Source organism: Lontra canadensis, unplaced genomic scaffold (assembly GCF_010015895.1).
Source record: "Lontra canadensis isolate GAN:19392208 unplaced genomic scaffold, GSC_riverotter_1.0 scaffold4, whole genome shotgun sequence".
Classification (NCBI taxonomy): Eukaryota; Metazoa; Chordata; class Mammalia; order Carnivora; family Mustelidae; genus Lontra; species Lontra canadensis.
The window spans coordinates 34,667,643-34,689,526 of record NW_022630998.1 but is presented as its reverse complement, the minus strand read 5'-3'; positions in this window follow the sequence as shown (position 1 = coordinate 34,689,526).

Below are 21,884 nucleotides of genomic sequence, written 5' to 3'. Positions count from 1 at the left end.
GAAGATGCAGGTCTGACTATTACTGAAAATAAAAAACTCATGTCAATACTAGAAAGGGCCCTCTTACCTCCATCTACTTGCACAGTTCTATAGGGTTGAGAGCTGGGGCCAAAATTTGGCAAACATCAGTCATTTGGATAATAGCCACTTATGGTTACGACCTCACATGGGCTAGAGGCAGTGTGATCTAGTGGTCTGTGCCATGGATCAGTACGAGGTCTATACCCACTAACTTCTGATAGAGTTCTCTAACTTCTCGTTACTGATCTGCCTTATAGCAATCGAGGGAGCCCAAACAATAAATCCACTCAGAAGAATTATTTTAACAGAAAGCAGAGCTTTTAGGAGCTACCCCAGTGGATAATTTCTCATAGTCCTGGGGTGCTCTCCTAATCAAGCAAGGATAAGGCTTGACTCTCACCACATTAGCTACGGTACATGTGGAAATACAACTAACTAGCTGGGTCCTAAACTGTATGTGAGACTATAACAATAGTAAAGGTTGTATTCTTTTTTTTAAATTTTAAGAAAGAGCCCTTTCCTCAAAAAATTAAAAATAGAATTAGCATATGATCCAGCAACCCAACTTCTGTGTATATGCAAAAGAACTGAAAGCAGAGTCTTTTTTTTTTTTAAAGATTATATTTATTTATTTGACAGACCGAGATCACAAGTAGGCAGAGAGGCAGGCAGAGAGAGAGGAGGAAGCAGGCTCCCCACAGAGCAGAGAGCCCGATGCGGGACTCGATCCCAGGATCCCGGGATCATGACCTGAGCCAAGGGCAGAGGCTTTAACCCACTCAGCCACCCAGGCGCCCCTGAAAGCACAGTCTTGAAGGGATATTTACACACCCATGTCCACAGTGGCGTTATTCACAATAGCCAAGAGGTAGAAGTGACCCAGGTATTCATCAGCAAATGAAAGGCTAAACAAAATGTGGTATATACATACAATAAAATATTATTTAGCCTTGGGGCGCCTGGGTGGCTCAGTTGTTAAGCATCTGCCTTCAGCTCAGGTCATGATCCTGGAGTCATGGGATCAAGCCCCGCATCAGGCTCCCTCCTCGGTGGGAAGTCTGCTTCTCCCTTGCCTACTCCCCCTGCTTGTGTTAGCTCTCTCTCTTTGTCTCTGTCAAATAAGTAAATAAAATCTTAAAAAAAATTATTTAGCCTTTAAAAGGAAGGAAATTATGACACATGCTATAACATGGATGAACCTTGAGGGCATTATGCTAAGTGAAATGAGCCAGTCACAAAAAGACAAATACTATATGATACCACTTACATAAGGTACCTAGAGTAGAGAAAGGGTGGTTGCCAGGTGCTGGGAGGAAGAAGCAATGGGGAGCTGTTTAATGAGTACAGACTTTTAGTTTTGCAAATGAGAAGGTTCTGGTACAACAGTGTGAATATACTTAACACTACACTTAAAAATGTAAGATAGTAAGTATTTTACAACTAGAAAAAAACAAAAAGAAAGAAGAAGCCTGTCTTTCTCCCTTTGCCTCTCTTTTCTCCCCCCTTCCCTCCCTCCCTCTCTCTCTCTCTTTCTTTCTTTCTCTTCCTTCCTTCCTTCTCTTTTCCCTTCCTTTCTTCCTTCCTTTCCTCTTTCTTTTCCCTCCTTCCTTCCTTTTCTTTCTTTTTTTTTTCTTATCACCTCATAAACCATGAGTACAATCTTGTGGAATACGAAAGTGGTCATCCTCCTTCACTCCCCTCCAGAGACATAACTACTTTGCCACATGATATACATTATACACATCTTCCCAGCTCCTTATCTGTAGATTTTCGTATATATGCATTCATGTACACATAGACATAGATGTATATATTACATACATTCTTATATACTTAATTGAATATCTGTATATTTGTATATATGGATATTCTATTTAAATGGCACTCAACTTTACCTATTGCTCTGGGCTGGCTTTTTTGCTTGAAGACTTTTAAAAAGGTGGATTCTACCCTACAGATTTCTTTAGGATAAGAGGTTGCCTTAACCTGACTCTCTTGCCCCCACCATGCCTGCACATCCTGGAGCAGAGTACACCAATAATTTCTGAAGGTGTCTTCTGGTTCCAGAGGTAGAAAGAACACAGTGGTTCGACCACCAGACCTTTCATGGCTGAGCTGCAGCTTCCAAGTCTATGCGCTCAGCAGCATGGCACCGCCTGCTGCCAGAACCAGAAAATTGGCAGCAAAAGTGTTTTCTGTTGAAAGCTGCCCACTTCCAGCAGAGCAGTGGGCTCCAGAACAAAACACTGTCTACTACCACACAGGGTGGTAGAGATGGGGAAATGGTAATCAGAGAAAGGGAGCAACTGGGAGGTAAAGGGCAAGAATTATCTGGGAAGAATTATCAGACAGGCTTTACCACCTTTATAAAATATGAACAACTGTATTGATCTGAGAAAAAACCCTCACCCTTTTAGCCTTTTCTAAATTGAGATGATAGCACTGTTATGCATTAAAAGATGTTATCAGTCCCAAAGAGCAAGTATGGTCTTACACCAACTAATATCTGCTAAAATGTACCTGACTGCATTGGAAATGTTGCAGCAGATTGGTATAGCCGGGAATAATGAACCGCTGCACCCCATTGAAATGTAATTACACAGCCCTCTTGTTCTTAAACCTATAAGGTGAAAGAAAGATGAATAGTGAAAGTAAAAACCGCTGACCCTTCAAAGTTTAATTTACGTTATGCATTCGCTCGCCCTTCTGATAGGTTTTAGAAAGGTCATAATTTAGGGTATTTTGCAGTTGATAAATGATCTGTATGTTTGTGTTCACACGCACCGATTGATTTGTTATAGCCAAAATATTGTTTCTATAACAACCCAAGGGCCCTTAACTAGACAAACGGCGAACCAGAATCCAAAGGGAGGCACAGGGAAATCTGGGCCTGCCCAGAAGGGGCTGGCCTTTGCCCAGGGACTCCAGGATGATGGAGTGGAGGGTGTGGGTGAGGATGCAGGGGCGAAATTGTGGGAGGAGGAGGTGGTGGCCGGAGCAGATGGAGCAGCGGCCTTGGCTCTTGGCAGCCCATGGCCCTAGTCTCTTCAACCCTCTCCACCCAGCGTGGGTGGCTTCCATTGCAGTCGAAGCAAGTCTCGTCAAGACTTTCAAGTTGAGCTCCCTTTGGTGCAGAGTAAGCCAGCGGGGTTGTTAGGGCAATTTTCCCACCTTTCCAGCCTTGGAAAAGCCTCCTGTTTCCGGGCCCAGTTGATGCATTATGCATCAGGGCTGCCTGCAACTGACAGCCCCTCAGCCAACGTCGACTTGAAAAGCAATGGTGCTAATCAAAGCCGACACATTTGAATGTCCAGACACACACACAGAGAAATTTACTAATCAAAAAGTGTATTTCCTAGGGCTGTCTCCAGAGAAATCCGCGGGAAGAAATTGGAATAATTTATTAGCTTACAAGTTTTCGTTGACAGTTAGCCCAAAGCTATTTATCTCTGTAATAGAGAACGTCTCCAATGTGGCAAAATTGACCAAATCAAACAGCTTTGATCAGAAAATGAATCTGGCAAGCCTGCCTGTCGGAGGGTCCCAGGAGAATGGGGGGAAACAAACAAAAAGATTTAACAAGTGGTCAATAGGAGAAAGAGAGCTAGAGAAAAGGATTTGGGAGAAGAAAAGAGCCAGGGAGAAGGAAGCAGAAAAAGTATTTTGCAAAGCCACAGCCCCAGCTCTGGAATGAATTGTTGAAGAAATAAATGATGTTTCACATCATAACATTTAACATGGTGCTTGTGCATTATCTGAGCCCTGCTGCCCAAACTGAGATGTGATTTTTATAGTAACAAGATGATGACAAACTGCAGAGGGAAGGGGCTTGTTGCTGGTGGCGGCAGTGAGGAAATAAGCACAGGAAGCCCAGAGCAATGGCTCTAGTTCCGATGGCCCCAAGATCAGCATTCACCCATTCCTAGAGGGTACCAGTGATGCTGATTCTAACCTGTCTGCCTTAGGGAACACAAGGTGCTTGCCCATAAAGTACAAGTTGGACTCAAGCATGAGTCCAAAGTAGGACCCACCTGCATTTTCTCTCCGTCTCCTTGTATTGGCCATGCTGGGGCACATGGTGGTGGGAGAGACCCATGCGATGGGAGAGTCTATCACTGCTTTCTACTTCAATCTCTTCTTCCAAAAAGTATACACATTGCGATGAGGGGAAAGCACCAAATACAGCTTTCAAGCCCAGCGTTAGGTGGTTGAATAAGATAAGAGTAATTGTGAACTAGGGGAAAATCCTCAAATTATTTCAGCATTACTGTACATATGAAAGTGTGCCTCTCCATCATACAGGCCAACAAACAACTACCTTCCAATCCGAGATACCTTCTGTCACAAGCAACATTCCACTGTCAACATTAATGTGCATCTATTGGCAAGGGTGTTGCTGTATTCAAAAGTCCAGTGACTGGAAGGTCACTCCAGCAGTCAATATATTTGTATCCAACATAAGCTAAAAAACCACCACCACCACCACCACTCACTTTATTCTAGAGAAGAGGTTTGTATAAGCTCTTCATGTTGAAATACATTAGAAAATCATGGTGAAAAGCTGGCAAAAGTATTAGTCAATAAGGGAAATGGTAAAGCATGGAGAAATGTTTCTGTCACAGGACCTTCTGGGATAGAATGACTTAATGAAGACATCGTTTGAAGAATACTTGAGAGGCTCAAGTAGATTTGAAAAGGAGCACCAGCTCAGAAGTCCAAAAACCTTGCTGAGACCCCCAGTCTTGAGGATGCACTTCCTTCTCTGTGTAAACCATGTGCTTGGCCTGGATGATTATTATATGCGTAGCAGCTCTTCTTGGGGGGATCAGGAGATGTGATTACTAGAAAGGACTCAGTAAAATAAATAATTCAAGTCCTACACAAATTCAAGGGTTATCACCACTGTTTTATCATGGGGGAAGGAGGATGTTCAGCAATATGCTTGATCAGCCAAATTCAACTTAAATAAGGAAGATCCATCAGGAAACCAAACTACACACTCTGAGACTGCTCCCCCCACCATGATTCTGGGTGTTTCCTTTAGTAAAAAGCATCATGTCTTTTTTCCTCTTCCTCCAGAAAACTGAGTCACAACCTCACAAGGAGGGCCTGGCCAAATAACTGATACTTCTAGGGACTTTCCACTTTGGGCTATGTGCCCTTCCTTAGACATTTGGGGAAAAGATACAGTTGGCTTTAAATCCTTTTTGACTCCTAATTCAGGTTTAAGTCCCCATGTCTGATCCATATGTCTGTGTATTTTTGGAGCTATAACCCCTGGCTAATTGAGTGCTAGAGGTGGATCAGCAATTTTGCTTGATCAACCAAGTCCAACTTAATCTGCTCTATAAAAGGACTTAGTGGACAGTGTCTGAAAGTGAAAGTATTTCTAAACCATTCAAACAAAGACAATCAACTTGGTTTTGTTGATATTTTAGAGGGGCGTGAGGGAAATAACATTTTGGCAAGTCCTGGATTTGTTTCCATGATGGCAAATAAGGCAGCTTAACTTTATTGGACTAAGATTTGCAGGACACTGGGTGGGATAATGGGATAGTTTGGGTTTTGGATCAGGTCCTCCAGTGAATGCACTAAAATTGACTCTTATTTACAAAAAGTACATTTTAATATACATCTTGATGTTGTCATAGCCACATACCATGGATCTGCCCAGGGTTTCATAACAGCATTCCTTGGAGCTGCTTTCCAAAGTGATCATATCTCTGATGCAAGTTTTATGCTCTTCCTGGGAGCAGCACCGGCACAGTGCCTTCTGCTACATCTACAAGCCCCTTTGCCTTAGTCTCTTGGCACCCACACATCTTGCTTGGTTGGGACTTCTGCAATGTTGGTGTGTGCTCTTCTCTCTGGCAACACAGAACAGTAAAGATGTTCTGTTCAATGGTGTTGCTGTGTGATGTGCTGGGAACATGGCAGGAGGCTCCTACCAAGAATTAGGTCTAAAATGGGTTGAACAGGCCCAAGATTTCTCCTAGCTAGATTTTTGTTTCTGCCTTCAAGTGTTCTGACATGTATAAAAGCCACTGACTTTCCAAGTTAGGAGACCATTTAAATGATTCCTAGTATGAACTAAAAATTTTCTTTCTTGTAAAATTTTAAAAATTTTCTTTTCTTGTGTCTAGTATTGGAGGCCCAGAATGAAGGCTTTAAGGGTTCAGGAGAAAAAGACTTCTGCCCTACTTCTTAAGATACTCCTGAAACACTAGCCATGTAATTCTGTCAAATCTTTACTGAAGCTGGATACAAAGAGAACAAGGAACCAAACACTTAAATTAACAGTGCAGGAATTTACATCTTGAATCCTGAGGTTCTGGAAATGATTTTTTTTTTCTTGAAAACTGCCCTATTGTTACCTGTTATTTAGTATATAAAGTTAGAAGAAAGGAAGGGGGTAAGAAGGTAAGGAAAGTTGGAGTGGGAGAGAGCTAGACAATAATTTGTGGAGCTGTTTTCTTTAGAAAAACCTATGTGACTTTTTAAAAATAATTAAACAATTTTTTCCCATAAATCCATTCAACTGTCTAATTAGGTTAAGATTGAAATTTGTGAGGGGCTGGCTGGCTCAGTGGTAGAGCATGCAACTCTTGATCTTGATGTTGTATGTTCAAGTCCCATGTTGGATGCAGAAATTACTTAAAAAGTAAAATCTTTAAAAAAAAGATTAGACATTGTCAGAGACATTTTCTTCTGCTTAAAACTGAAGTGGAACTGAACTGAATTCTCAGAATCTTGATCTCTCCCACAAACCTTGCTTGTTTTTTTTTTTCTTTAAGCAAGATGAGATATTTATATTTACATATGTATTCCAAGATTTTGACTAGATTCCAGATGTTCAGATTTCTTTTGACCTTAAAAATTCTACTTCAAAGCCATTAAATTAAATAAAATATTTAAGTGGCCCATATTAGCTTTAATTATACAGCTATGTAGTCAGTAAGAAATGAATTTATATGGTTAAGAATCTCATGAAAAAAAAATACCCATTCAAAAGCTTGGCATGAATGAGCACTCAGATACCACAGGAAAACTTACTTCTGTATTTTTAATGAGGTTAATAGGCTCTCCTAAACATGATGGGAATAATTCCCATAAATAGTGATTCTATTTCAAGGGTTCACCATAGGAAAAGCTAGATACAGACTCTCCTTGAATCAAGGAATTCTTGCTAGATAATTCAGTTTTATAGTTCAGTTCATCAATTACCATGTTCTGGAAAAAAGACGTTTACCCCCAAACCTTGCTGATTACACTCCAAATGAAACACTTTTTAAGAGCCTGGTTCATAGAGAGAATCTTCCAGTTACTTCCATTTTCCTAACCAGGAAACATATTTTAATGTGCCAGTTCTGTTTAATCCCTGCCACCCTCCTCCTTTTCAACACCTTATTTTTTATTTTAACAGTTGTGTGTATCCAGTAGGAATTGAGAAAGCAGAGAAAGTCTACTCTAATACTTTCTTTAATCTGTTAAGAGTTTCTGGATTTTTAAAAAAGATTTATTTATTTATTTATTTATTTGACATAATAATATGTCAAATAAAGAATAAAGATTTATTATTTATTTATTTATTTATTTAATTTATTATTTATTTATTTGACAGAGAGAGAGAGAGAGATCACAAGTAGACAGAGAGGCAGGCGGGGTGGGGGGGAGGCAGGCTCCCTGCTGAGCAGAGAGCCTAATGCAGGTCTCAATCCTAAGACCCTGGGATCATGATCTGAGCTGAAGGCAGAGGCTTTAACCCACTGAGCCACCCAGGCGCCCCAAGAGTTCCGGGACTTTAAAGAAACCTAACTGTTCAGGCCCTCAGGCCCCATGAGAGTCTATGTAACACAATTACTTTAAAGATGCACAAGGGGTTGAGAAAAGACTGGACAGGAGTTTTAGGGGTTTTCTTTATTTTTGTCCATGGACAGGTTCTACACATGGAATCACACAACAAATATTCTTTTTCCCAACAAACATTTTTGAGCTGTACTATGATCTACCTCAGACAAGTGATATTCACAACAATCCAACAAGGCTCAAATTGTCATCCCTACTTTACAGATAAAGAATCTGAAGCTCAGGAGGATTCAGTGATATGACCAGGGCTACACCACCTGCCCTGAGATAGGTGTGATGGGAACCCAGATCTCTCTGACCTTAAGTCCACTGTACTGCTATCCTCAGTGAACAAAAAAGAGGTCCTAGTTTGTTCTTTAATGAGAGATGTAGCTTTGCCATGATCACAAACACTATGCTGAACCTTGGTCCATCCTGTCCTGGTATACCAGTAATAGTCAGAATAGGTTGGTCATGCTTATACTGCATATCTGAAGGAGAATAGCTGGGAGGCTTTGTATCCCATAGTCACCCAGAGACTCAAATTGACAGAGGCTCTATCATTTTATTAAGTCAGTGTCTCAATACAATGCTTCGGGATTCACTACAGCAAGGGCAGAGAGCGTGGAAAGTTACAATGTGGTTCTTAAATGCTATTGACTAGAAGTGACAAAAATTCATTTACATTTTGTTGGACAAACAAGTCATACTGCAATACCTAAATTCAGGCCAATCTTCCCGTATGCCTGAAAGAAGAGAATCAGAAATTTTAGTGAACTTTGGTAATGTCTACAACAGTACAATAAGGAGCACTGGGCTGAATCACAGGTCCTTCATCCTAGTACTAGCTCTGCCACTCGATAAGCTCTATGACTTTGTCCATGTTCTTAACCCCACTGGCCCTCCACATCCTTCTGTGTAAATGAGTGTTTGGTATAGACGGTCACCTCTCTGATTCTGTACCAGAACAAATCTATTACTTTTCCTTGATCTAAAGCTCTTGCACTTGGGAGCAGGTCGGGGCGTCATCTCCAACTAGAGTATACAGTTCAGGGAAGATTCTACAGGGTATTGTAGAAATGGACTTATTTGTGCCCACAATAGGGAAGCTAGCTACAGTCAGTTCTTAAGAGTTTTGAGATAGGCCACACAAGCTTGATAAATGTGTCAAGGATTCCATGTGACAAAATGTACTTCATTAAATCACTTTGACAAAGGCATTTTGGTTTTAACTGCTATAACAGCAGTTAAAAATGGGCTCCACATACAGGTGCTACTCATTTTATATCATAGTTGCATCCCTAAAAAAAAAGGTGGTGTGTAAATTACATTTAAAATATATAGAATCACTGCTTGAGTTTATGGAAAAACATATTAGTCAAAGAAATCTAATGACAAAAGTCTTTGAGAAAGAGTGAAAAGATCACATTGAGTTTTACTTTTTTGGTGAAACGTTCCTTGATAACACCTTATGTTTCTGGCACAGTGTACTAAGTACAAAGATGGCTGTTCATCTGTGACTTACCTCCATTTTCATAAAATAGTAATGATACCTTACATTGGTATAGCACCTTCCAGTTATAAAGCCTTACATTTACCTTGGACAGGAGTAGAAAGAGCATCCCATTAAGTGCCCTTCTTAATGCCCATCACCCAGTTACCCCATCCCTCCCACCCATTTCCCCTCCATCAACCCTCAGTTTGTTCCCTAGAGTTAAGAGTCTCTTATGGTTTGTCTCCCTCTCTGTTTTTGCCTTATTTTTCCTTCCCTTCCCCTATATTCATCTGCTTTGTTTCTTAAATTCCACATATGAGTGAAATCATTCATTTGTCTTTCTCTGACTGACTTATTTCACTTCGCATAATACCCTCTAGTTCCATCTGCATCGTTCCATCCATGTCATTGCAAAGGCAAGATTTCATTCTTTTTGATGGTCGAGTAATAGTCCACTATACTACACACACACATACACACACACACACACACACACACACACACACACACACACCCCACATCTTTATTCATCTATCAATGGACCATAGTTTGGCTGTTGTGGACACTGCTGCTATAAACACTGGGGTGTAGGTACCCTTTTGGATCACTACGTTTGTATCCATTGGATAAATATTTTAATAGTGCAATTGTTGGGTCATATGGTAAATCTATTTTTAATTAGTTGAGGAACCTCCATACTGTCTTCCAGAGTGGCTGCACCAGTTTGCATTCCCACCAACAGTGTAGGAGGGTTCCCCTTTCTCCACATCCTCACCAACGTCTGTTGTTTCCTAACTTGTTAATGTTAGCCATTCTGACTGGTGTGAGGTGGTTTCTCTTTTGGTTCTGATTTGTATTTCCCTAATGCTGAGTGATCGTCAACATTTTTTCATGTGTCTGTTGGCCATTTGTATGTCTTCTTTGCAGCAATGTCTCTTCATGTTTTCTGCCCATTTCTAGACTGGACTTTTTGTTTTTCTGGATGTTGAGTTTGATAAGTTCTTTATAGAATTTTGGATTGACTAGCTTGCATTCTTTAACAGATACAGACTGAGCACCTAGAAGGTGGCAGGCACGGACCTACAATCCTGGTTATATAGATGAACAGGCATAATCCTTGACCTCATGAAACTTATGGAGAGATAAGACTGTCAACAATTAAATATACAAAATATTTATAATTATAAATTGTAATAAAAAGGAAAAGAACAAGTACCTAAGAAAGAGCATAATTGGGGGCAATTTAGATAAGGAAGTAGAGGAAAGAAAGCCTCTATGAAGAGCTGATAATTACACTGAGACCTGAGAAAAAGTGACAAAAATCAGTTAGGCAAGAAGTGAGTAAAAGAGAATTCCAGGCAGAGGTATCAACATTGTGGAAGCCTGAGACAGGAAAGAACTCAGAAGGGAAATGAGGTTAAGGGGCCCCAGCAGAGGGAACTAGGAAGATTCATAAAGGAGATGGAGGATGGGCCAGGACCAAATTCTTACAGGCAGAGCAAGCTACAACTGAAAGAGTATAAGCAGCAAAATCTTATGATAGGCACTTATGTTCTCAAGGATGCCTCTAATTTTAGATAGAAGACTGTGTTCCATTTAAGAATGGATTCAATCGAAAGGGGAAAAGGTAGAAGTGAGGAAAACAGCTGGGAAGCATTGCAGTGTTCCAGGTGAATGTAAGGGTGGCTTGCACTTCAGGGGGAAGTGAAATGGAGGAACATGAATGAAACTGCAATAACTTAGGGACAGAATTGATGGGACATGGTGATGAATTTGATATACACCAAGATGGAGAAAAAGATGACTCTCATGTTTCTGGGAATCTGGGTTGATTTACTAAGATCTGGAAAGGCAGCAGATAGGGAATGGAGATAGGAAGAGTTCAGATCTGGCCATTTTGCCAGATGTCTCTGGCCATTTTGCCTGAGATGTCTCTGAGGCATCCAAGAAAAAGAAGTCATTGGATGTATGAGTTTGGAGTTTACATATTTAGGAGTCTTTGGCACACAGGTGGTATTAAATCAGCATGCTGGTGTTATCACTTAGGGAGAGAGTATATGAAATGCTAAGAGGAGACCCAGGGTTGGGCCCAGACTTCTAAACTGGTGAGAGAATTGGGGAGAACACTGGAAGAATGAAATGTGACAGAAATAAAGACAAATTGAGACCCAGGAAGGAGAGAATGGTCTGCTGCACTCTAAGAAGTAAGGTAGGATGAAGCTTGAAATGTTCACCAACTAGGTTCTACAATTAGGACTACACAGAACTTGTTTATGACACTGACAAGAGTGGAGGATGGAGGATGAAGCAAGAAGAGAGCCACAGAGCCAAGAATGGGGCATGAGGAGAAGAAACAGCACTCTGAATGCCTCCTGGGAAAAGCTTGGCTCTGAGTGAGAACAGAAAGAGAATAGCTTAAGGAGCATGTGGCGGCTACAGGGATCTCTAACTAGTTTGGTTTTGTTTGAGAAATGTTGGAACATATCTGTATGCTGAAGGTAATGATCAAGCAGAGAGTGCAAGAGGAAAGATGCTGGAGTAGGGAGAATGCTGATGTCCCAAGGCCACCAGGCACCACACTCTACTTTCAGCCCCACTTTCTAAGTCTTCTGCCTGAGGCCTAGAAGAGGTGATTTCTCCAGTGACCTCTTGCACTGGGGTCCTGTGTAGCTTCTAAATGGCATTCGCCTAGCAGCAGAGAGAAACACAGGCTCCTTCCCACTGCGGAGTAAGAAAGGAGAGAAAAATTTAAAAAAGGCAGAATGGGGAAGAGAGGGAGAAGACAGAAAATGGAGATGGCCAGTCCTGAGATGGCAGTGAAGCTGAACTCTAGATGACGGGGAGGGCAGAAGCTCTTACTCTTCAGAGGGCTGTCTCTCCTAGCTGAAGCCTAAGACTTGCCCAGACTCAGGAGGCCAGTTGTCAAATCTTGTCTTTCCTTGAAGATCTCAGGGTCCTGTCAGTCCAGAGAAACTTCTGGGGTGGCAGCCACTATCCAAGAGCTGAGAAACCTGACTACCATCACTTTGACCTCCCACTCCCCACTGAGGTCTTGAGCCACAGAAGACTATGTGATCACAATGAGGTATCACAAGACAAAAGTGTTTTCCCTCCCCACCAAATTGGTCATGTTTCCTGTAAGCATGGGGGGAGTGGAAGGGGGGGAGGGGGAAGGCTTTCTCCTGGCATGATTCGTTCACTCTCTGAGGCATGAGATTTGATTACCAGTTTTTTAACATGCATGACAGCAAACGTTAATATTTGCCACAGAATTATCGAGCCCCCTTTGAAATTCATCTACAATGTTAGGCTCTTTGACCCCTAGAGGTGGGGAATGTCACAGGCTAACTTCATGCCACTTAATGCTGCTGCCTCTGTTATAGGATCAAAAGCTTTCTTGAAATATAAGACATATGAACAAAGAAGTTCCTGATTTCTGGGAATAAATATTACACTTCACTGAAGCACCAGTTTACTTTGTGAAATAACTAGCTAGCAATGACTCTTCAGTCTCCTATTCACAGCTTCAGTTAGTCTTTTACACATGAAATGTCTTTTTTATTATGATTAGCATACTGGGTCATTGTTTTTAGAAGAATATTAAACACACACACACACACACACACAATCACCAGCTATCACTGGTTATTGCACATATTACCTTACACATCTCTCTCAACTTTTCCAGACTTACTAGTAGGCCAGAAAGAGATCCCACCTCTTTCAGCCTTTAAGTCTGCTGTCCAAAGGTATGAGCATTTTCTCATTTCCACACGGTGGTGAGCTTGGAGGTGCTATCTGAAACTGGTGGCTGGGGGAGGAGGGATTTGAATTTTAAAAGCAGGAGCCAACCCTTGACTTCCTTCTCTGGAAGTTCAACTGCCCACCTTCACACTGCCTATTCTAACATTCATCATAGCCTAAAAACCCATTATTCAACATATTATCTTTCGAAGTATTGATAAGGAGTCACTTTTGCAGTATGTGTTCTCTCTGCTCCTCTCTTGGCCTCCCTCCTGGAGCATCCCTCCCAGATGGGCCTGTGGTTGTTAGAGCAGCTTTCTTCCTTGTTCAGCTACACCTGGCATAGTTCTTTTGCCTGATCATAAGGCCATTTCAAAATGCTCTCTCTTTATAACATAACCTTCTCCTGCACTGAGGCCTTATCTTTCATTTGCTCTATACAGCACTTGCCACAGTGCATAGTGTAAGCTAGACAATGGTGGCACAGAAAAAGTAACAACTGAATGTAATTATCTACTGTGTTTTGCTAATGAGTGGCCTGCCTTCTGAGGGCTTGTTACAAACCAAAATATAGATGAGGATAAAGGACAAAGCTGAGGAAAAGTTAATAGAACCTCACACTGTGAAGACTCAAACTCTGTCTCCATCGACTCATTAGATTTTTGAGTTGCATAACCAGCCAGAACATTCTCCACTCGTCTATAGCCAAGTATCTTGTCAAAACTAGGCAAAAGAATAAAATTAAAAATTAAAAAAGAATTATACCATGATTTCACTCATATGCAGAATTTAGAAAACAAAACAGATGAATGTGTGGGAAGGGGGGAAAAAAAGAGGAGAGAGGAGGAGGCAAACCCATAAGAGACTCTTAACTATAGAGAACAATCTGAGGGTTGATTAAGGGGGGGAAGGTGGCGGATGGGCTAAAAGGGTGATGGGCATTCAGGAGGGCACTTGTGATGAGCAGTGAGTATTCTATGTAAGTGATGAATCACTAAATTTTACTCCTGAAACCAATACTATACTATGTTAACTAACTAGAATTTAGGTGAAGATTTGGAAGAAAAAGAAAAGAATTGCTTTTTTTCCCATGCTGATTTAAGACACAAACTCAGAAATCACATTCATGTTGAAGATTGTTATATATTTTACCAATACTAAAAAGACATTAAAGTTGATACAGTTTATATGAAACCAGCAGTTACATATATGTATAATGAAAAGAAGTAATTTTGTTATAACCAATTTTTAAAAAATTACACAAAGATATTATCTATGGTTTATGCTGTTTCTGCCATTTTGACTAGTGTTTTTATTTCTTGGCATATTAGGTTAATGTTCAAGGTCCATTCTGTTTTTCAGCTTGCAAAATTAATGTCTAAGTACTAACATAACAGAAATCTAATCTTATTTTTTAGGCTGCCTTGCTTCTAATGACTGGAATCAGCATATCCAACCATTCATACAACACTTCTCAAATGTCAAAATAATGATGTTTATTTTCTCTAATATTTGTTGAAGGCTTCCTATGCCAGGCATTGTCCTAAATGCTTTGATATACTGGTTAGTTTTATACTCATGATAATTCTGTAAGGTAGTAATATTGCCACACATTGTCCAAGGTCATAGCGTGAACTTGCCTCCAGAACATAGGCTCATCTTGATTAATTCCAACACTGCCTCTGTAATGGATCTGGGCCATAGTTGAGGAATGACATCTGAGAAATTACTGGTAACACATGGAGAAAACTGAACTTACATAATCAATTAAAAGACCAAAGAGGTTGTACTTAGAATAGGTATAAGGTCAGATTGGAGATAAGATTCTCCCAACTCTTACCACCCAATATCTTATGTTCTTAGCAGGTCTGGAAACAATGCACATGTCTCCTCACATGTCCCTAATGTGGTTCTTCAGGACCTTAATAAAAGTTTAGGTAACTCCGTGCTCTGGCCATAAGAGTTTGGGCCAGGGGCACCTGGGTGGCTCAGTGGCTTAAAGCATCTGCCTTTGGCTCTAGTCATGATCTCAGGGTCCTGGGATCGAGGCCCGCATTGGGCTCCCTGCTCAGTGGGGAGTCTTCTTCCTTCCTTCTCTCTCTCTTTGCCTACTTGTGATCTCTGTCTGTCAAATAAACAAATAAAATCTTTAAAAAAAAAAGAGTTTGGGCCAGAAGTGGGTATTTTCATGATTTCATTTAGTGAATATTTAACTGCTGAAGTGAGGATACAGGCAGGGTTGCTGTCAGATGTACTGCTGAACCCTGCTCTGCTGGGATTTGGAGGCTGGAAAGGACTATAATTCAGCCAGACCTGAATATAAAGTCTTAAAATTGATTCAAGTTTTTAGCACAATTTCATAAAATAAAGCAAAATAAACAAAAACGTCTCACCTAAGAAAATCTATTAATTTCTTCAAAATTTACTTTTATGCAAAGTATCTTGGAATGGAATATTTATTAATTAAACCAAAAGTTTTATTACCTTTTATTATCTTGTAAGGATATATCTCTTTTACTGACACTGTAAGGTAAATTCACATCTTCATTATGAGCTCAAAACCAATTTTGTAGAAGGGGTTTCTGATAATCTATCAAACCCTCTTAAAAAATACTTTACAAGGCCTTCTGGTACAACCCCTGACTTTCAACAAATAGGGGTGCAGGGACTTCTTAGAGAATGGTTATGTGTTGAGGTATCTAGAACTATCGATGGCATTTTTATTTATTAATATTGGTTCCCAATGGGTGAGAGATTCAAAGAAATACGAGTACCTGATCCCTGTCCATAGACAGCTGGTTCAGTAGATGGTAGAACCGGGTAGGCTTTCATGATGTAACTATATAACAATTTCAAGCAATATATATAATTAAGGTGTTTGGTTCTGTCAGGGAATGCAGAGTTAGAGGATGACTTTAATCAAGAGAAGCTACTTAAAGACAGGAGTAGTAATATGAAATTTGAGAATGACTATGCTAAATAAAATTCCTATGTGGTGGCAAAAGAGCTGGATAATTTTACTTCCTAAATTTGGAAAGGATGTCTACAGGGTGAGCAAGTTTTCAGCAAATCAAGTAAGGGCAAAGGGAATAATTTTCTGTTTGACTCTAGGCAAGCTCATTCCTCTTTCTGGGCCAGCCTTCTTATCTAGAAAAGATGGAGCTAAACTGGAAAATTCTGTGGGTCTCTGCCAGCTCTAACATCCTGAGGTATGACTGTGTCTCCAAGCACAGCAGTAGGAGAAATCTGCGAACTGTGCAGCTTCCAGAAGGATCTGTGCAGCAGGGGAAGGTGTACCATGGCAATCCCCTAGGGGAGGCAAGTGATGAGGTCATTTCCCAGCCAAAGTTCCTGAGATATTTGCATAGTGCTGAGAGCAATCTTTTCTTACTTTGGTGAATCTTCTCTGAAGGGCTTCATCAAACTTCAGGACAGATGGCATCCCTCACTTCTGCTAATTCTGAATCCTAGCAACATCTTTACCCTCTCTCTAACTTTTAAGTTGTTTGATGGAGTTGACTGATTTTCTTTCTAAACTCATATGCTCTCATTTATCTATTTCCCTAGGATCTCTGTTTCTCTCTCATATTCAGATTGAATTACTCAATCAATTTTACTATCACCACTCCCCAGTTGATTAAATTCTAAATTTTATCATCAGAGTATTTTCAGGAGATAATATGTTATAAAGTTTAAAGTAATTTTTAATTAACATCATAATATGCTCATAATTGCATTTTCCATAAATTTTTTCAAACTTATGAAATCCTGGTTGAAAGCAGAGTTTGAACCCAAACACTCATTACTGGATATTTTCTAAAATACAATATGGTAGACTTCTTAATGTAGCTTGCTTTTTTGTAGCTGCTTTTTTGATATGATACTAGGAGAAATAATATTAATACATTTGACATTTTCCAACTATAATCCAAATAATACCATACAAATACAGAATGAGGATGCTCATAATCTCTGTAATAACTTATACTCAATGTATGATACTAAAAAACAAGTTTCTAGTGGGGTTATGGACATTGGGGAGGGTATGTGTTATGGTGAGTGCTGTGAAGTGTGTAAACCTGGCGATTCACAGACCTATACCCTTGGGGATAAAAATATATTATATGTATATAAAAAAAATTTTTGAAATTAAAAAAAAAGTTTCTAGAATTAACTAATTAAATTAAATGTCACGTGGCTAATGTACAAGTCCCTGTCATGTTAGTTTAGTGTGTCAAAACCACAATCCTTATTTTTTTTAAAGATTTTATTTATTTATTTGACAGGCAGAGATCACAAGTAGGCAGAGAGGCAGGCAGAGAGGGGGGGGGTGGTAAGCAGGCTCCCTACTGAGCAGAGAGCCCAATGCAGGGTTGATCCCAGGATCCTGGGATCATGACCTGAGCCGAAGGCAGAGGCTTTAACCCACTGAGCCACCCAGGCGTCCAAAGATTTTATTTATTTATTTGACAGACAGAGATCACAAGTAGGCAGAGAGGCAGGCAGAGAGAGAGGGAGGAAGCAGGCTCCCTGCTGAACAGAGAACCTGATGTGGGGTCTGATCCCAGGACCCTGAGATCACAACCTCAGCCAAAGGCAGAGGCTCCAACCCACTGAGCCACCCAGGCACCCCCCACAATCCTTATTTTAAGTACACACAAAAGTCAAGATTATAGTTTCTTGTAACACCCCCTTTCTAGACAGAAAACTTCACTTAGTTATGCATTCGAAGAGCTATTTTCTTTTGAAGATGCTTATGTGGCCTCTGGATACAGCCTGGGAATATGCCGCAGTGTGGGTTTGCCCAAATCAATTTGGCTCTTGACTGGCCGTAAGGGCCAAGTCAATAAGGAAACATCAAGTCAGTCAAAAAACTGCTTTATGTATTTATAAACCAACTTCACTAGTCAAATGGGCTAAAAAACTATCAGATCAGCTCAGGTTTGTGGACAGTCTTCATTTAATCCCAGTAGAAGAGAAACTGCCCATCATTCCCATTCCTTCAAAAGTGAGAGTTTGGCCCAGCAGGAACAACACTGAGCCTGAGTTTCTCATCTAACACAAAAGCCAATCCTTAAACATCCTAGCAGAAACAGCAGAGGGAAGTGGGAGCATGGCCCCATCTCAGCCAATGCCACACCACAATTAGGCTGGAGAACCACCAAGGGGCACCTTTTGATTCACCGGAATGGGTTGCCAAGGGGAGGTGAGGCGCTCTGAATCTTAACATCTCTGCTTGGTGGATCTTTTCCAAACAAATGCTCTTTTCTCTTGTCCAGTAATAATTCTACAACCATTCTCTATTCTTGAACAATCACACCTGTTGACATTTTGTTATCACAAGAAAAGCCCTGAAAGATGAGAGGAGAACTCATTGAATTTATTTGTGCTTTCAGTTATTTCTGAGAGAAAGGTGGTATTGCAGCAAACCATTAATGCCACATACTGTATCAAAGCTAAAAGTCTGTCACATAAAAGCACCACCTGTAGCTACTCCTTTGAAAGAAAAGTCCTTGGCAAACAATGGCCTGAGTGAGTCAGTTTAATCAGGCAGGAGTCAAGATCACTGAGACATAAATTAAGCATTCATCCTTGAGTAGCAGCCAAGCAGCCAAAGCCCCCATAATCCCAATTAATCCCATTTTGTGCAGTTGTCCTTGGGCCAAGGGCAGAGGGGAAGAGAATTTGCACATGTTGGTTCCGCATCAGCTCTTTACCTTTACAGGGGGTGGGTCTGTAATAAAGCAGGGCACCTATGCAAGTGTTCCTGTTCTGACGTTGTAGCAATCAGAGCCCTCCCCCGCCGGGCTTCTGCGATCTGTCAGCAAGAACTTACTTCAAGGACACCCTACACTTTGAGAGAGTTAGATGCTTGGGCTCCTTTAAAAACAGACATGACTCTGTTCCATTTTCCTGTACAGCTGAATTGACTTCCCATCACCAACTCTTGCGGACACACAGAGGGAACGAACACTCTACAGTCCCTCTGGAACTCATTTTTGCCATGTGATACTCTATTCTGGACAAAAAGTTGCTTAGCTTCCCAGGGATGGGAAATTTCTCTCCAGAGAGCAGCCATTCTGTCCACAGACAGAAATCAGCTTACTAGGACAGTACTCGTTTCTCTTGCTCCTTATGGAAAGGAAATGCTATCTGCTCTCTGCAAACAAGTCCTCACCTTCACTGCAGATTTGTTGTGATCAGGTCCTCAGGTTCCCTTTCCACTTTATAAGAAGCCAGCCCAAACACCAATTGAGTGGAAAGGGCTCTGTGGCCGAGACTGCTAGCTGACTAGACACCAAAAGACCCCCTTCTTTGGACATAACAGCAGGTCCTTGTTTATAGACTACCTTGTAGTTGGGGGAAAGAAAGATGACATGATTAGTCTCTCTCCAGTAGAACACGAGCACAAGTGGTGTGGACCACTTCTGGCCTTGGCCGATAAAAACCTCCTACATAATCTTCCATGTTCTTTCCCCCTTTCTGGCTAAGATGGAAATACTATACACACACACACACACACAAACACACACTCACTCTCTCTCTCTCTCTCTCCCCCGCTCATACTAACCTGAAAGTCAGGTTTTAAAGATGGGAGTGTTACCAGCCTGGATCCAAGTGATTACACAGAACACATATCCCCCTTACCTTATTCAACCTTTATTTTCCAGCCCTATTGTACTATTAGGTGAAAAAGAAATCAATTCCTTTGTGCTGAGCAATTACATGTTTGGGTCTATCTGTTACCATAACCTAATCTACCCCAACCATCAGCTCCTTGATCTTCTGTAGGTCTCCACCTCTGGACTGCTGACCTTCTCTGGACATAGGTCAGGAAAGAGGCAAGAGAGGTCAAGCTGGTCAGGACTCCTCAGTCCAACCAGAATCCTGCAAACTTGAACTTTAGAAGCTCCCTGAACTCTCTGTCTACATCCATCCTTTCCTGTATATGAGCCCTTAAGTTGTCTGTACTGATGATGGGCTGGGCTCTAAGGGTTTTTCTCCATTCAGAAGTAGAGGCCTTTATGGCTCTAGCTCAGCTGATTCATTCGTGACTCAGAACTATGAGTCAAGCCCATCGAAGGTGATGGAGAAGTCAATACTAACCTTTTGCGTGAATTGGACTGAGAAGAAATCTGCATTTCTATTTATTAGATATATAATTTATCCAAAGTTTCTATTTTGGAGTATCTTTTATAATGCATATGATATATTAGTTTCATAGTATCAGTGTATCATTTACATACAAGTAAATGTGAATATGTGAATATGTACATACAAGCTCAAAAAATGTTTCCCTGATAGGAAAGTGTGAAGGAATAGTCCTCAGAAAGATGTAAGAGTCCTGTTTGTTGTTTTATGTCTGCCCTCAACTGTTAGTAACTGGCATAAAATTCTGCTTACTCAGCATGCATTTCTTGTGTGAGAAACCAACTCCCGTAGTTATAACTGCTATCAATCACTATGGTAAAATGGTAAGCCTCTATCTCTAGATCACAACATGCTCCCAAAGCCATCCTCAAATTCAGCTGCCCAGAGAATATATTCCATCAATAAGCCTCCATAAGTAAGCATACCACCCCCACTCAAATTGAGCTCACTATTTTCCAGCCCTCCTCATTTTAAACCTGCTCCTTTTACTGTATTCTTCGTCCTTGTCTGTAATTCACATGATCACCCTAGCCAGAAATATGGTGATTATCTGAGATTTTTTCCTTTCTCTTGCATTTCACATTGTTAACTTTTACTTTTTCATTATCTCTAAATTCCTCCATGTATTAGACCTTCATATATCAATGTAGATATATCTCAAAAACATAAATAAAAGTAAGCTGTAAAAAGATGCATAGTATGAGATGTAAAATTCTAAATCCATAAAATAGTGTATATTGCTTATGGACATATATGTGCATCTAAAAACTAAAAATTCTGCATGGAAATAATATACCCAACCTCAAGACAGTGATTATCTCTGCAGAAGAAGGAAAGTAGGAGGAATTAGGGACAAGGCTACATTTCTTTCCAAAAAGCAGCAGAATATTGACTTATATTAAGCTAGGTTATGGTCACATTAGCATCAATTATATTGCTATGTGAATTTTTTTGTGTGTTTGAAATATTTCATAGTTTAAAATCTTTTAAGAAAAAATCTTAATTCCCTTCTCACCTCCCTGCCCATGGCCAAAAGGCCTAGTTCAGTCTCCTGGTATTTCACTAGAGATTATTATAATAGTCTCACTGATCTCCCAGCTTTCATTTTTGCCCCCCCCTTTAACCTATCCATCACATTCAGACAAAACAAATATTCTAAAATAAATATTGGTAAATGTTACACCTCTGCTTATGGCCCTTTAGTGGGTCCACATCAGTTAGAAAATAATGCTGAATAACAATCAAAAAATTCTCAGATGTATGCAACAATCAGCATTTATTTGACCTGTGAATTATAGAGGTCATTTGAGGGGTTAGCTGGTCTAGGTTGGCCTTGGCTAGGATGAGTTGGCTCTGGTCCATATGGCTCTCATCTTGTTTGCCTGGGTATGTCCTTCTCAAGGTAATAGCAGAGATACAAGTAGGGAAATAGAAACCTACAAGGCCTTATCTTAGCTTGAAGCAGGTACACCACCATCACCTACACCTCATTGTATTGGCCAAAGCCAGTCACCTGGCCACACCCAAAGTCTAAAGTAAAGAAACCTACTTTTTACCATTTGGTAAGAACTGCAAAATTACAAAACAAAGAGTGTGGATACAGGTAGGGATGGAGAATTGGGGGTAA